The 16,280-nt window shown below is 41.0% G+C and overlaps 1 pseudogene; it reads left to right on the forward strand.

Moving 5' to 3' along the window:
* The first annotated feature begins 527 nt into the window (after positions 1-527).
* Positions 528-3,178, forward strand: LOC133744426 (G-type lectin S-receptor-like serine/threonine-protein kinase At5g35370; annotated as a pseudogene).
* Positions 3,179-16,280: the final 13,102 nt, after the last annotated feature.

The raw sequence follows: 16,280 nt of genomic DNA on the forward strand, positions 1-16,280 counted from the left end.
GATGTAGGAATTTAAGGAGGATTCTCTTATGTTTCTGTCACGTGCTAGGCAAGATAGTTTCTTAAAATTGATCCACTCTGCATTAGGAGGACAATTTGTCCACAGGTACCGAACTACCGATAACAGAGGTAAAGGTTTTAAATATGGACTAAAATAACTCAATAAATGGAACTTTGCTCTTTGTTATCAAATACATATCATTGCATCTGGATGCAGTTGTTCAATCTTCAGAAGTGTAGAGTTAAATTCCCTCAACTTCCTTGAAAAGATAGAATTTGAATAAGACGTACCCATTAAACATTAGTTATCAAATACATATCATTGCATCTGCTTGGAAAAGACCCTGGCTCTGGATGGGCCTTCTTGTCATTGACATGGTCACAATAGAACATTAGTTGTGAGAAAAATAAATAGTAGATGGGATCCTGAATAGCATTGTTACAAAAATACATTAGGTATGGAGAACATTATTTAAGTTGCATATATTGACAAGCATTACCTACCTAATTTGAGTAAATTCTATTGTACTTGACCCAGTCGATGAAGATCAATGTATGAAACCTAGTAAGTCTTCGTCAACAGGTCGTTCATAGGCCTATTTAATATATGGGACTATATTATATAGTGTACGTAGAGGGATTGAAACCCAGCTTCATCAGCTGTTTCAGAGCTGATGCAGAACACATTCCATTTCTTTAACCATTAGTGATGGGTTCGTTGAGTACATTGTACTTATCTTTGGCTTCCTTCATCTTAAGCTGTGTACTCCTCCCTTCTTTCACTGTCTCAGAACCCTTCCATACTCACTCCATTGTTCCAAACTTCACAGCCACCTATCTCGAATTCATTGAGAATTCTGGTGCTTTCTTGGCCTCCAGTAATGGCACTTTCAAAGCCTTTATCACTAAAGAAAGTTTGTATAGAGGTTCCTACTTCTCTGTCATCCACACAGCCTCTAACACTACCATCTGGCAGGGCAACGAAAAAAATACCCATTTCACCTTCTGCGAAGGTTTTACTAACCATCCATGGCCTTAGCATCACCAATGACTCAAACAACGTTGTATGGTCCACACCGTTATTGAACTCTCTGGTTACTGCTCTCCAGCTTTTAGAAACGGGGAACCTGGTCTTAGTTGATGCTCAAAATGTGACTCTCTGGGAGAGTTTTGAGCACCCTACAGATACAGTTGTCATGGGTCAAAGATTGCATGTTGGTAAATCTCTGCTTACACGCAGGGACCATGCCAAGGGTGATTATAGTCTTGCAGTTACCAGTGAGGATCTGGTGCTTCAGTGGAAGGGCCAGACTTATTGGAAATTATCCATGGGCACAAATGCTATCAAGTACGCAAGTGTGCCAGTGTCCTTTATGCCAATGAATGGAACTGGTTTGTATCTGCTTGGGAATAATGGCTCAGAAGTAGTGTTTCATTTTCTGTTGGAACTCTCAGATATGAGCTTTGCCAAATTGGACTCTAGTGGGATATTATACATATCGAATATCTTTGAGCGTATTTGGTTTTCCAACATTGATAAGTGCCAATATCCAGAAGCTTGTGGGAAAATGGGATTATGCACAAATCAGACTTGTACATGTCCAACTGGTTTCTCCCATGTTGATCCTGAGAAAGACCTTGAGTGTCTGCAACTGAAAGAGTCGACACTGTCCTTGCCTTCTGCTTGTAATGAAAGTGGTGATGGTACCAATGGATTCAATTCCTCAATTGTTTATTTGAAGCTGGATAAAGGTATGGACTATTTTGCAAATCAGTTCACTGAACCTGTGAAACTTGGTGCAAGTTTATCACTATGTCAATCTCTATGCTCTCAAAATTGTACTTGCTTGGCCTTTTTCCATGGAAAATCTTCTGGTTCTTGTTATCTAGTTGAAAACAATTTGGGTTTCATCATATACAGCTCTAGTAGCCAGGAAGATCGAATAGGGTACATAAAGGCGGTAGGGCCTTGGTCTGGTCATGAGAAACACAGTATTCCAGTGTTACATTTGGTAATGATAATGACAATGCTGTTAATCGTCATAGTGGTCATGAGACTCATATGGTGGAGAAAGAAAAAGTGTACTAGAGCAAGTGTAGATGTATGGAATTCATCTTCATCAGCAGAGCTTGAGATATCCTCTATTCCGGGTTTGCCCACTAGATTTAATTATGAAGAGCTTGTCACCGCAACTGAAAATTTTAAGACCCAAATTGGCAGTGGTGGCTTTAGTACTGTATATAAAGGTACTATACCAGACAACAATGCAGTGGCTGTGAAAAAGATTACAAGTTTGGGAGTTCGAGGGAAGAAGGAGTTTTTTACTGAGACTGCAACAATGGAAAGCATCTACCACATCAATCTGGTTAGTTTGAGAGGTTTCTGCATCCAAGGAAGCCAGTGTTTTCTGGTTTATGAGTATATGAATAGAGGTTCATTGGAGAAGGTTCTCTTTGGCAATGGCCCTGTTTTGGATTGGGAAAAGAGACATGGGATAGCGCTTGGAATGGTAAGGGGGCTTGCTTACTTGCACAGTGGATGCAATCCCAAGATAGTCCATTGTGACATCAAACCGGAAAACATACTTCTGCATGATGATTTACAAGTGAAGATATCAGACTTTGGGGTTTCCAAGTTTATAAGTTACGAAAAATCCAAACTGTTGACGACATTGAGAGGAACTCGGGGATATCTTGCGCCGGAATGGCTTTCTAGCTATGGCATCAGTGAAAAAATTGATGTATACAGTTATGGGATGGTGTTGCTAGAATTGGTGAGGGGAAGAAGAAATTGCTTGTTTCAAAGTAGTGGCACCGGAAATGATGACACTGGTGGAAATGAAAGATGTTTCAATTCAATCAGTTCAGAACAAAGAGTGGTGTACTTCCCACAACTTGCACTCCAAATGCATAAGAAAATGAGGTATATGGAACTAGCTGACCCAAGGTTAGAGGGCCGTGTGAGGAGTGAGGAGGTTGAGAAGCTAGTGAGGGTAGCCTTGTGTTGTGTGCATGTAGGACCAACACTGAGGCCAAGTATGACCAATGTGGTGGCTATGTTGGAAGGCAGATTACCTATAGCTGAGCCTAGGATTGAAGCATTAGAATTCTTGCAGTCCTACGGTGGAACTGTCTCAGAGGCATCCAGCAAGCTAACAAAAGTGGGATGTGCAGAATAAGTATACTTGTTCCTTTGCCAGAAGCATATGCCTACCACTGATTATAGTGAAAATTCTTAGTTTTTACAAACATGTATGCTCGGAGCTAAGTTGCTCCATTATCTCATGTATTTCTCTTTTCAGTGAATAAGATGTAAATGGTACTGGTTCTCTGTAGGGGTTTCAGTGGTTATTTACATAATATTTCCAGGTTCAGGATGCTAATAAATGCTTCTGCTCCCTTCATTCTTTTCTGCCTACATCGATCTCTCTTGCAAAACACATACTCCACATTTGTCTACATATTTGTTCAGAATCTGGTTCAGTTGAAATCTGGACAAAGTCATAGGAACTCTGCTTCTGGATACAATAGAAGGTATTTCATTAGGAGAATAAAATAAACAGCCAATGGATGACATAATTTCATCTTCTTCTTGATTTATGTTCCACGGCTTAGTACATTTTTATTCTTGTCTTATGAGTAAGCAGATTATGCTTTCTGCATGATGATTTATAGATTATAGTGAATTTGAAATTACATGGATGGTCATACCTTTTCTGTCTGAAATAAATATAAATACATATGGAGAAGAGAAAACTTTGAGCCTGTATATTGTATTTTGAAATGTACAGGACTGAGTTCATGCTTCTTCTTCTTTTTTTCAATGTCTCAATGTCTTTGATCGGATAAGTAATTCAAATACTGTATTAGATGTGGAATGTGGATAAAGATTCGACCTTATATACTCCTTTTTTGTAACCTGTCATTGAGCACTTGGTCTGAGGAAGAGTCAAACTTTGAATGTGCCATCTTTAACCTCTACAACAGAGAAACAGATCAAGTTCATTTATCAAAATGAGTTGTAACAAGCCTATAATTCTGAATTAATGAGGCAGTTTCTTGTGTTGTCTTCAAAGAAATTACGTCTGTGAATTTTGAACGAGGGAGTGAATTTTTTATCCTTGCTTCATCATAATTCTTGCTTTTGAAAGTTGAGTCAGGATCGACTCATTTCTTAACCATTTGTTATTGTTTAAAACAGAAAATAATTTCTTAATCATCCAAAAGATTGTATGAAAGGCTGGTCAAAAACTTTTGATCTGCTGAAAAAGAAGATACATGTGAAAAGTTTCAATGAAAACCAATTAAGAAATATTCAAATTACTGAATCATATGGAAACAAGAGCATCTTGTCTTCATATCATACAGTGTCATTGGTCACAGAACTTGTTTTTATCCATGTGGCTTGTTTAGGTGTGACATCTAGGTTGCATAAAAATATGCAGTTGGGGATGATGGCACTTGAGAAATGATCATTAATATTAACTATTGGCCTTTTTTAGAGATGGGATTTTGAGCATACAATTTCCAGGCTTGGTATGCCCATCAGTTCATCATCAACAATGCAGTCACATTTATGCTCAGGAAGTTTGAAGGGAAGACCTGTATGGTGGAGAGGAGATATGACATCATTGTTAGCCCAGCAAGGAAGGAACTCCGGTTATGAGAATATAAGCTAGTTTTAATTTGGATATCAATTGGGATGAAAAAGAAAAGGCAAAACAGAAATTGTAGGTCTCTTTCTTGTTTTGACAGTATAAGATTTCGGTTGTGATTCTTTCCGATCTAATCTCAACAAGTTTTTACATTATGTGTCATAACATGATGGAACCTAAATCAACAGAATTTCCATTGGCAACATGATCTTTGGTGCTTTAGTCTACAATCTAATAGCAAATTCTATGGGGTGGGTGTGTGTGTGTGTGTGTGTGTGTGTCAGTGAAGCCTTTTGTCTGTGGAATTGAAGCCTGTTCAGAAATCTTTAATTTATAACAACATTACATTCTTTGTAGATCATGGGGTTCAATAGATGCTGAGAAAATTAAAGAATAAAGATTTTGAACGGATTGATTATTATGGATGTCTTTGGCTATCCTGGAATGCATCTATTTACTTTCGATTCATTTTACATTCTTGTCCCATATTAATACAATGGTTTCGTTTCTTATTACATGCAGAATCTGCCCATCTCACCAGAATCATTGATCTATACCAAACATGATCTTCTTAAACAACTTGCCCCATCTTCTTTGTCATATATAGTTTTTTTTTATCTTCTCTGATCTTCCAAGCTAGTGTTGAAGTTCCTAATTATCTGGAAAGATCATCTTAGTAATTCATGCCTTATCCACTCACCAGTTGAGAACCACATTGCAGGTAATTGGTGACAAATATGAAATTGAAACTGCTAGTGGAAATAAAACGGAAAGCAATAATCTGGATTACATTAGCTGCAAGATTATGATATTGAAGTGGCCTGAAGTAGATGTTCGTTTCAATTTGGACAGAATTTGAGTATGTTATAGATTCTCATGTTTAATACTTTAAAAGCTATAAGAGGCCGGTGAAGTCTGCACAGTAAATTAGAGAGATCAACAGAAAGCAACGGAAATTAAGTTGATTTCATTAAACAAAAAGTTGATTTACAGTGTATTGTACTGTAGGTGCATTGACCAAAGAATCAAAAAATAATATCCAATACATGGAGGAATACAAAAGAAACTCCTATATTATACAAATTAACATGCGCACTAGCTAGTGTAAAAACTAACATTAATATATACATAGAATCAACTACACTTGGAAAATCAGCTTGTAAATATCAGTCATGAGTTGAACATTGTCCTGAAAGAGTGGTCTTGCAAGGGCTCTCCTTTCAACCTCTTGAATCATCAGCCTGAATTCTTGTCGGTCACGAATCCACTTTGGTTTGTGCTTATTGCTCCTCTCTGCGTTGATCTCGTCCAGCTTTTTTCTTGCAGCAAGGATAAGCTCTCTCATTGGTGTTGGTGCATTAGGAGGAGTTTTGGTTTTGGGGACCAAAAAGCTTTTGGAAATGAGCTCTTGTGGAATCCAAATGCAGAGGTCCCTTTGTTCTGCAAAGTTGACAAACCTCATGGACTCCATGTCCATCTTGGAGTAAGTGATCTTGGACGGCTTGAACCGCTTGGTGGACCTTGTATCATCAGCTACTACTCCCATCATCCTCTTCTTATTCATTTTAATTATCAACCCACTTTTTGATTCAAGTTTCACTGTAGAGGAAGAACAACTTGGACCATCTAAAGGCGGCAACTTTTTGATGATGAGGGGCTGCTTGCCCTTCCCCTTATTATCGATTGATGGGTAAACTCTCACAGAAGCCCTACTAATAACTCTGCCCATCACTGCTGCATCGCTTCCACTCCTCTTCATTGTGCCACAGAGAAGAAATTAGGGTTTCCCAAATGGGTTCTGTCCCTATTCAATTTCACACACAAATTAGGGTTTCCCAAGTCCGAATTTAACAATTCCGGGCGGAAATTGCAGATCACGAAGCAAATCCAAAATTAGGGTTCCCGGGGTCGCCGGAAAGTTGAAGACTTTGGGGCCGAGGAAACAGAGAGACTCTCAGTCCCAGAGAAACTGAACCGAGAATGGGACAGGAATTGAACAATTGCAGATCGCGAAGCAAATGGGCAAATTAGGGTTTCGGGAAAAACAAAGCCTTGGAAAAATCTGAGTGCGTCAGAGAGAAATTGGAGATGAATGAGATCGACAGAGCAGAGGAACTAGACAAATTGAAGGACGACGATTTCTCTTCTCACAGCAATTAGGGTTTCGCACAGAGATGGAGTAGAGAGAAATTGAGAAGAGAGAGTGAGAGAAACAGAGAATTGGAGATGAAGAAAATGTAAATTTACTGGTGAATTGGATCACTTCATTGCTGGCTCTGGGCTGGCGATGATATAGCCTTGTGCGCCTTAGGGCGGTGTTATTCCAACGGTCACAAAGATTTTTTTATATTTTTATTTTGAGAAAAAAAAATCTAAAATTTGAATTTTTGGTGGTCAAATAGTCAACACGCTTTTGGTTCTTTTTTTTTTTTTTTTTTGGTTAGACAAAAGTAAGTTACAAAGAAAAATATTTAAGGCAACCATAGTTTAGAAAATCTAAATTAAAGGCTGAAGAAGTTGTGCTTGGGATATTATTGATCCAAATAACAGGGGAAGAGACCATGACCGGTAGAGGTTATAGAGTCCACCAGCAAGTTAGCTTATCGGAACACATGAGAAAAGAAATTAAATGACTTCAAACTCACAGGCAAGCTTCTTGATATCACGAACTAAGAATTTGACAATATTGCCGAGGTATTTAAATTTCTACAAGCCAATCAGCTGAAAGTAAAGTTAAAAAAATGTTCTTTTGGCAAAATCCAGTCAACTACTTGGGCCATATAATATCTAGGCATGGGGTATCCATGGACCTAGAAAAAATACAGTTCCTCCTCGACTAGCCCAAGCCCAAAACACTCAAAGCACCACGAGGATTTTTGGGTCTGGCAGTTACTACCGCTAGCTTATACAAAACTTCTGCATAATTGTAGAGCCTCTTATAGATATGTTGAGGATTGGCAACTTCCTGTGGATGCTAGCATCCGATGACACATTCATCTGACTTGAGCAGACCATGACAACAGCACCCGTGCTTGCAGTGCTTGATCTCTCACTCCCATTTACATTTGAAACAAATGCTAGTGGATTGGCATTCCCGCCGTACTCTCACAAAATAGTCACCTGTTTGTTTCCTTAGCAAGACACTCTCACCCATAAAGCAATTACTCTTTGTCTACGATAAGGAGATGTTTGTCATTCTACACATAGTGGAAAGAGTCCTCCACTTATTTTGGGCAGGCAATTCATAATCAAAACTGATCATCAAACTTTGAAACACATGTGATGGATTAAAGAATCAACACTCCCTTTCAACAAAGATGGACGGCTAAGTTGCTTGGATATGATTACAAAATAGAGTACAAATCTGAAAGTATGAACATAGTTCCTGATGTCTTATCACGACACCGTGAAATTATTTGTCAAAGTTTTTCTTTTAAGTTTGTAGGATTAAGATAGACTTTGTTATGACTTCGTAGGAATTTTTGGAGGATTTTTTTTGAATACTTGAGCTATTTTTAATGATTTTTAAAAGTTGGTATTATTCAAGAATTATTTAAAATTATAATTTTGAGGCGGCGTAATCTGGAGCGTCAATTTTGATGGAAGAAGATCTGGACCATTGAATTTTAGTACATATTTTGGAAGATCAGTTCGACAAACCCAGACCGACACTGGCTGACCCGTTTTCCTGCGACGAGAAACCCGATCCTTTCTCAATTTTCCGGCCACCTCCCGAAGTCAGATCGGTCTGATTCGCTTCATCTAGTCGGCGCGAGGTTGATCCAGTCGTATCTTCTCCAACAAGCCGTCGACGGCGGCAGGAGGAAACTCAAAATGTTCTCGGGTTTCTGATCGGGTTTCCCGATCCGGCCAGTTCACGGAGTCTCACCAGTGTCAGAAGCTTCCTCTCGAGCTGGCGCAACCTATCCATGGTGTTGGTTTGTCCAGATGATAAGGCAGGAGAGAGAATTGATGCGGGAAGCTTCAGTGCTTGCGGTGGGTTTTCTGAGTTTTCAGACGACTCAGATGGTGAACGGCGACAAGTAAGGTATCAGAATTGCTCCTCTCATCGAGCTCTGCCTCTGTGTATGCTTGAATTCGATATTTGATTCCGATTGAAGAAAATGAAAATTGGAATTGGTTGCGAGTTCACCGTTCACGGAGGCGAGTTTGACCTCCTTTACCAATTTCCGACCACGATATGAAGCTTTGAACATTCTTTGGTTCTATGGTAACTTAAGTAACTAAAATTGAAGAATTTGGATCCTTTGAAGCTAATGTGTTTGTTGAACGTACAACTACTGTTGTTTGTTAAGCTTATTGCGTTGATTATAAGTTATAACAACTATTAATTGGTGCATTGGAGTAACATTTGAAGCATAATTGAGATAGAAATGGAGAAGTGTTATTGACAACAAGAATTGGATAGTTGAGGTTTGAACTATGTGTGAGCAGTTGTGTTTTGGTGGAAAATGCATTTTGATTGAGATATCGGAAGTATGATGGTTTGAAAGGGAAAAGTGGAAAACTGCAAGTCTGGGTGTCCTTAGTAAATTTCGAGGACTTGATCGAGTTCTATTTTGGAACAACTAATTTCAAGTGATACCCGACTGCCATTGGATTAAGGATTTGATACGAGAAATGAATGTGTACTAGCAATCCTACAAGTAAAGAAAAGGTCAACTCTCGAAGTTTGAAGATTGGTTTGACTCCGAAAGTCAGAGAAGTGGTTGTCAGATAAGGATCGGTGGACATTGACGAATGATTTAGCTATCAAGACACTAGTGTATCTAGAATTGCGAGTCGCAGTGTTATTATTCTTGAGTACCTTTGTAATAAAAGCTTCATATCTAAGTAGGGTTTCGGGGAACCTTTTCTATAAAATGTTAAAACAAATGGAAATGGATGAATTGTTTGCCATTGATTGAATTAAATATTGAATGTTATCGGTTTTTATAAAAGCATGTGTTGAGTAATACATTACGAGCATTGATAGTCAAATTGTCATACGTAATGCATGGAGAGGCATTGTGAGTATGCATTTGAAAGTATTGTGGGTGGAAGGAAACGAGTAATGTTGGCATCCAGATGAATCAAAAGAGATTAATAATTTTGTGTAGTTGAGTTTGGCGTCATGAGTCATTCAGAATCTATGATCAGTCCACAAGTGTACAAATTGGGAAAAGAATTCCCCTTCAACCAAGAGTGTTTATAAATCGATCTCATCGGGTTTCGGGTTTGAAGATCATGAGCAAACAAGAAGACTAACAAAAGAGGAAACATTATGACCAGATAAAAATGAGAAATAGAACTAAAGCATATGATCGAAACTCGGCCTAGCAGGATCAAATCCACCAGCATCCAGCCCCATCCCACTGCTTTAGAGGAAACCCTACCCCAATGGGCCACCAGCAGTCGTGCCCTTCTTCTATAGCAGCCATCGCGCTAGTCTTTCAGCTTTGGTCACCAGAGAGAACAGCCAGCCATCCCAGCAATCCATTCCATCATACTGCCACCAAACCATAAGGACACCGTTGGAAGATCCAACAGTAGCCGAAACATCCGTAGCCCAACGCGCCTACCCAGTCGCAAACTCGGAAGCCCCATAGTTACCAATTGTTGAAGCTGGCCACGCTGCACCAGAAAAGCCTGACCACCAACCTTGATCTCCACCTAAGGAACCTGCCATCCAACCCCGATCACCAGAAGCATTGACATGCTGCAACACACTATAGAAGGGTGAAATCCCAATCTGAAGCACCTCAGCCACAAGCACCACCATTCATAGGGGGAAGCCCACCCTGCCATCATCACCGCCGTTTTCAAGATCAGGGGAGAGAGAAAGCCTCACCCCAGCTGCACTTACAAGCCTGATCGGAGATGAAAAGAAACCTCCCATCGCCGCCCACTCAAGCCTCTCACATGAGAGTAGAAGAAAAAAGAAAATGAGAGAAAACCACGCCACACTTTTATTACTTTATTCTTCTAAAAGTTAAATTTAGTTAGCAAATTTTTAACTTTAATTTGCTCCAACAGTGTTAGTTAAACCAAAAAGTAATTGGACGTATCCATGCTCATGACAGCAAAACCCTGACTAAAGTTGGCAATTACAATCTTGGGCAACTCCCCAGAAGCGTAAAGTGTGTGGATGCTGTGGCCAGGAAATGTGACTGGAAGCACATCAAGTGGCATCTTATTGCAAAAAATGAAAATACCTAGCGCTTTGCTAGGGTTGGGAGAGCGCCGCTTGTGGCCTCTCTGTACCTTCCTTCATCGTCGATGGAGCAAATTTTCGGCACTGTTCTTGGCGCCGTTACCTTGGCGCACGACTTCCATCGTGCGTGCTTACCAGTTGCGGCAAGAATGCTTCCCGGCGACGTTTTCTGGTCCCAGCCTCTATCTGATCATGGTTGGTGGGGAAAAGAAGGGGTCGTGTCACCTGGCTGGGGTGGAATGGCACCGGCTGTGAATCGTCTCCGACCGAGTCGGGCAAGGCTGAAAGTGGGTTTCTTGGATAGATTTGGTCCGGTGGTGGTGCGGCGTACGGCGTACGGCTGCTTGACCATGATTACTGATGATGGGATGATGACATATCGGCGGCCGGAGTGGGCATTTGGCTTCGACAATTGCTTTTCTCCAGATCTGACCAGCGGGGTTTGGGTCTGGTGCAGAAGCTTTCCGGTCATCAATGGGCACCGCCACAAGAGTGGTGAGGTAGGCGGCAACGCCTTGATTAGTGCGAACAGGTCCGGGACGAGGTACCTCCAGCGAGGATCGGAGGCGCAGTTGCTGGGGTCGCGGACAAGGCAGGTCTGGGTGCCCAGAGAGATTTTGGGTGCCCAACTATGGATATGGACCTGGGCTCCTCTTTGTTTGGGCTTTTCAAGATGGGCCTTTGATTGGGTTCTATTTTCTATTTGGATTCGTATTTGGGATCCAAGAGACTTTTTACGGATTCCTTTTTCTGCTATACTCTGGATTTAGAATTTTGGCTACCTAGGTAGAAGATTGCTCTCTACTCGACGTATTACTTTGTTTGGAGTGGGTAAGGCACACTACCGCCAGTTACCTTGATAGAAGATTACCCTCTATTCGACGTATATTTTTGCGTGGAAGTATGGTCGGCCATACTATTAGTACCGTTTTACATAGCCCGGATTATATCCGGTGCTTCATCAAATGCTTAATTGCATCCCTTAATGCCCTTGTTAGGTTTTATTTTCGATGCATTGTTGCATCTAGTATTGTTCTTGTTATTTTATATTTTGATGTAGTTTTTACATCTACAAGTTGTAATTTTGCTTATGATTATTATTAATAAAGTGGTTGACTATTTCTCAAAAAAAGTAATTGGACGTGGGAGTGTTTAATTTTTTATTATTTCTGTCTTTCTCTCTAGCTAAATTTAGCTAGAGATTTTAGCATAAATCAAATTCGACTTTCATATAATTATTCTGTTGAAGTGGTAAATTATCTCAAAATTAGTCAAATTTTTAACTTTTTGTTAAAATAGCTAGTCTATTAGAGATGGTAGCTTCTATTCATACCTTCCAAATTAGCATTTAGACCTCTTTCAATTTTTGAAATTATTTTTTTCCTATAATACCCTTTGAAAGAAATAAGAAAAATAGCCAAAATCCTACCCAACCACAACCTCATCTCCAGGTCTATTTCTCCCTCAATCTCTTTGTTTCTCTTTCTCTCTTCTTGCATATAATTAAATTGCCGAGTAACCGAGTACACCATTAATATTATATCCATTCATGGTCAAATCCTACCATGATAAACAATCGATAAAGTTTTATTATAAATATGGTTCAATTGATTGCTTAGAAGCAATCAGTTACAAGAAAAAAAAAACCAACAACGATCTTTATGTGAGTAATAGTACCGGTGAGATAGGAAAGAGAATTAAAATTATGTCTTTAGATAAAGGATGGGAGGAGAGTAGTGGGATGATTAGAACTGTGATGATGATGATGAAGATGAAGGTGGGAGAATGAGAGTATACTGAGTTTGTGAAGGTTAAGAAGAAAGCACAGAAGCTAGCACACGGCTGAGGGTTTTTTTTTTTTCCTTCTTCCTATTTTTTTAGAGGGCATTACGGGAATAAAAATTGTTCAAAAATTGAGGGAGGTCTAGATGCCAATTTGAGAGGTATGAATAGAAGCACTCATTAGAGATTATGTGGAGTTAATGGCTATTAAAGAAGGGGTGGAGTATACGTCGGCTTCCAACATTAATACCGCGACTTGTACTCTCCTCTCTCTCTGCTCTGCTAGGGTTAGGGTTTCGAGTATACAAAGTTGTGCGGCGTCTTACCTTCATGGCTGCAGCGATCGCATCCATGACTGCCAGACTTGCGACTAAACTGTCGCTCAAGGAGGGAGAAGAACCAGTTGATTTGGGGAATCTCCGATTTCCGGGGAAAGAGTTTTTGGCTCGGAATTTCTATTTGGTAGGAAGGCTCAATACTTGCAGGGGGCTGATGCTGGAATCATTTCGGAGTGCTGTAAGATCTATATGGAGGTTGACTGGGACCGTGGAGGTACAACCAAGGGGTGACCGTTTTCTGTTTACATGCACCCATGAAAGGGATGTTGCTAGAGTAAAGAAGGGAGGACCGTGGGGCTTCCAACGTGCCATGATTCTCCTGAATGACTACGATGGGTTTTCAGAGATCTCTGCAGTGAGGTTGGATTTTGTTTGGATCTGGGTTACGCTTGATGGCATACCTCCGGGTATTTTGACGGAACCTACCGTCAGGTTGGTTGGTGGGACAATTGGCTAGGTGCTGGAGGTGGATCGTCCGGCGCTGCGTAGGGGCGATGCTCGGGTCAGGCTTGTTCTCTCTATCCATGATCCGGTGCGTCTCGACCGTAGGGTTAGGGTTTCTCCCTCTGACGTCCTAACCCTAAGATTCAGGTATGAAAGGCTCCTTGGGCGCTGCCACTCTTGTGCTATGTTGAATCATGGTGGCCAACGATGCCCTAGGGTGGACGAGTTGGAAGCTGATGCTGGGGCGGAGCAGGGATCGCAAACGGTTGGTGGACCGATCTTTCCAGCCCTTGTCTTTAGGGCAAATGTTCAGTCCTCTATCTCTTCTCCATTGCTCTCTACTTTCAAGGTCCCTGGCTTGTCGAAGAAGAAACCGGTACAGATTCGTGAGCTTCCTGCGCTTGCGTTTTCTGGTACTGAGGGTACCTCCACCCAAACTCAGGTGGTGGGGATGCGTCGGCCCAGGGCTGAGGATGCTCCAGAGGATGGTAAGCGAGCCAAGCATGGTTTGGCTTTGGCGCCGGTAACCCTGCAGCCGGTGTTTGGACCCAAAATGAGCATTTTGACCTGACAAGGCACGTCTTGGAGAAATTGAGCCAATGTCAGTGGCTCAAGCTATATATTGTCGACAAGTTCGAAATATATATTTAGAGGCTAAATAAAGCCTACTATGGAAGCATGGAAGCATGGAAATATGAAAAGTCAACTTTAGCACTTTTTCCTACTTCGGCTAGGAGAAACCGAGCTAAACAAGGAAGGAGGGGCGGCAGACTAACCAAATGAAATCTAAATGAGCTAAAACTGTCCATATTAAATCTACACTCATAGTGGAACATTTCTTATGAAGAGTGCCAGAGCTAGATTTTAATGGAAGGCCTTCAAACAATCAGTCCAATCTTTTGCAGAAGCAAAACTGGAAAACTGGACCTGTAAGAGGTCCAGCAGCGTTTCCGGCCCAACCACTATATGAAAAGCTCTGAAATTTGACCAGGATGATCTACACTCATAGTGGAACATTTGTTATGAAGAAGTCATGGTCAAATTCGTTATGCTTGACGGAGATATAATTGAAGGAATAAAGGAGCCGAAAGTGCTTCCTTATCTCCAAAATTCATCATTCCTTATCTCCAATTATGCCTCCTTATCTCCTTATCTCCGAAAATTCATCATTCTTTATCTCCAATTATGCTTCCTTATCTCCAAAATTCATCATTTCTGATCTCTAATTAATGCTCCACTATCATTTGTATAATGCTAAACACTTTGGCATGGTAGCCTATAAATAGAGGTTACAATGAAATACAATAGACAACACAATTCACTCATCAATACATCTCTAAGATGATCTAAGTCTCTCTAGAGCAAACCTCTCTAAGAGCAACTCCTCTCCTTCTCTTTCTCTTACCGGTGATCACACTCCTAGTCCTAGTCTTCTCAGAAGCCAACTTTCAGTGCCACCAAACCCTCTGTCAACGTACTTCGGTCCTAGTCTCCTCGGGAGCTGATTGTAGTACCACGACCACAACGGTTACAGAACCAGCCAAGAAAGGGTAACGCCCTCGCAAACCAGCCAAGCTAAAGTCACGCTTTAGCAAGTTCTCTCTACTTCCCAGTGGTTCTCGCTCTGCTCGATCCACAACATCGAGTATCGATTGTGATTTTCAAGAAGATTAGCAAAAGTCCTTACCACGAGGCATAAAGAATCCCATGACGAGGTTGGTGCTCTCCTCGTCTACAATTGCTTGAAAGAAGTTAGGTCAAGGGACACCCCCGACGACCGCACCCGAACGGTGCTGGCACGCCCGCGCAGAAAAGAGACTGTTGACCAGCTGCAACAAAATTGGAGCCAAACATTTTGGCACACCCGGTGGGACTACACCAGAGTCTTTTAGTGTTCACCATCATTGGGATGCCAGAGGAAAATCTTTACCAAAAGAAATTCCTGAAGTCATGGCGACGATAGAAGGCTATGTGCCCATTCCCATTCCAGAGAATGCGAGCATAGAAGAGCGGCTTGATATCCTTCAAAAGAATTCTACCGCATAACATGAGAATCTGAGAAAAGCCCTCGCGGAGGACCGTCGACGGCTCGATGAGTTCACGATTCCGGTCAAGAGGCTCGAGTTGGGGGCACAACAAACACAAGGCGAATTGGAACGTCAAGAACCTGCTCGCGAAGAGGTCGTTTCTGAGACTAACTTGCCTATAGGTGGCAATCAACGTAAGGATCTCACTGGTGAGTCACAGCCTTACACAGAGGCTGTGCATAGAAAAGGTCATCAACAAGATTGTTCTTCTGACAATACAATTGTCTCTGAACAAATATCTTATTTCTCCACTGATCAAGCCAAATACGTGGCTACTGATCAGATGCATGGGGGGCAAGATATGACCCATGATCATCCCTTTGATCAAGAGAAGTTGGCAACAGTTGGCGACAAAGCCGATCTTGGGACACCGTCATCTCCCAAATTGCAATTGAAGATCATGCCTCGTCAACCAACAAAGATACTTGGGGGGCAAGATTACCCCTCTCACAAGCCAAATTCCTCCAAATTCTTCAACGAGAAGTATCTTTGTTCTTTTCCTACAAGCTCTCACAGGAGGGATTTTTACCCTACAAATTTTGATACATCGGAGCTTGGAATGAAGCATAGATGACCTCCCCCATGGTCTTCTAGAGGTTAGCCAAACGTGTCGCTGCTAGCTCCTTGCTTTGTTGTTAATTTCCTGTCAGTTTTCAGTTTTTTACCTTTATTTTCATAGTTTAAAAAATAAAAAATAAAAAAATTTAAATTTTCTTTGCTTTGCTTTTAATTTTCTGTTAATTTTTTCGTTTCTAGTTTTC

The sequence above is a fragment of the Rosa rugosa genome, chromosome 4 (genome assembly GCF_958449725.1).
Source record: "Rosa rugosa chromosome 4, drRosRugo1.1, whole genome shotgun sequence".
Taxonomy (NCBI): Eukaryota; Viridiplantae; Streptophyta; class Magnoliopsida; order Rosales; family Rosaceae; genus Rosa; species Rosa rugosa.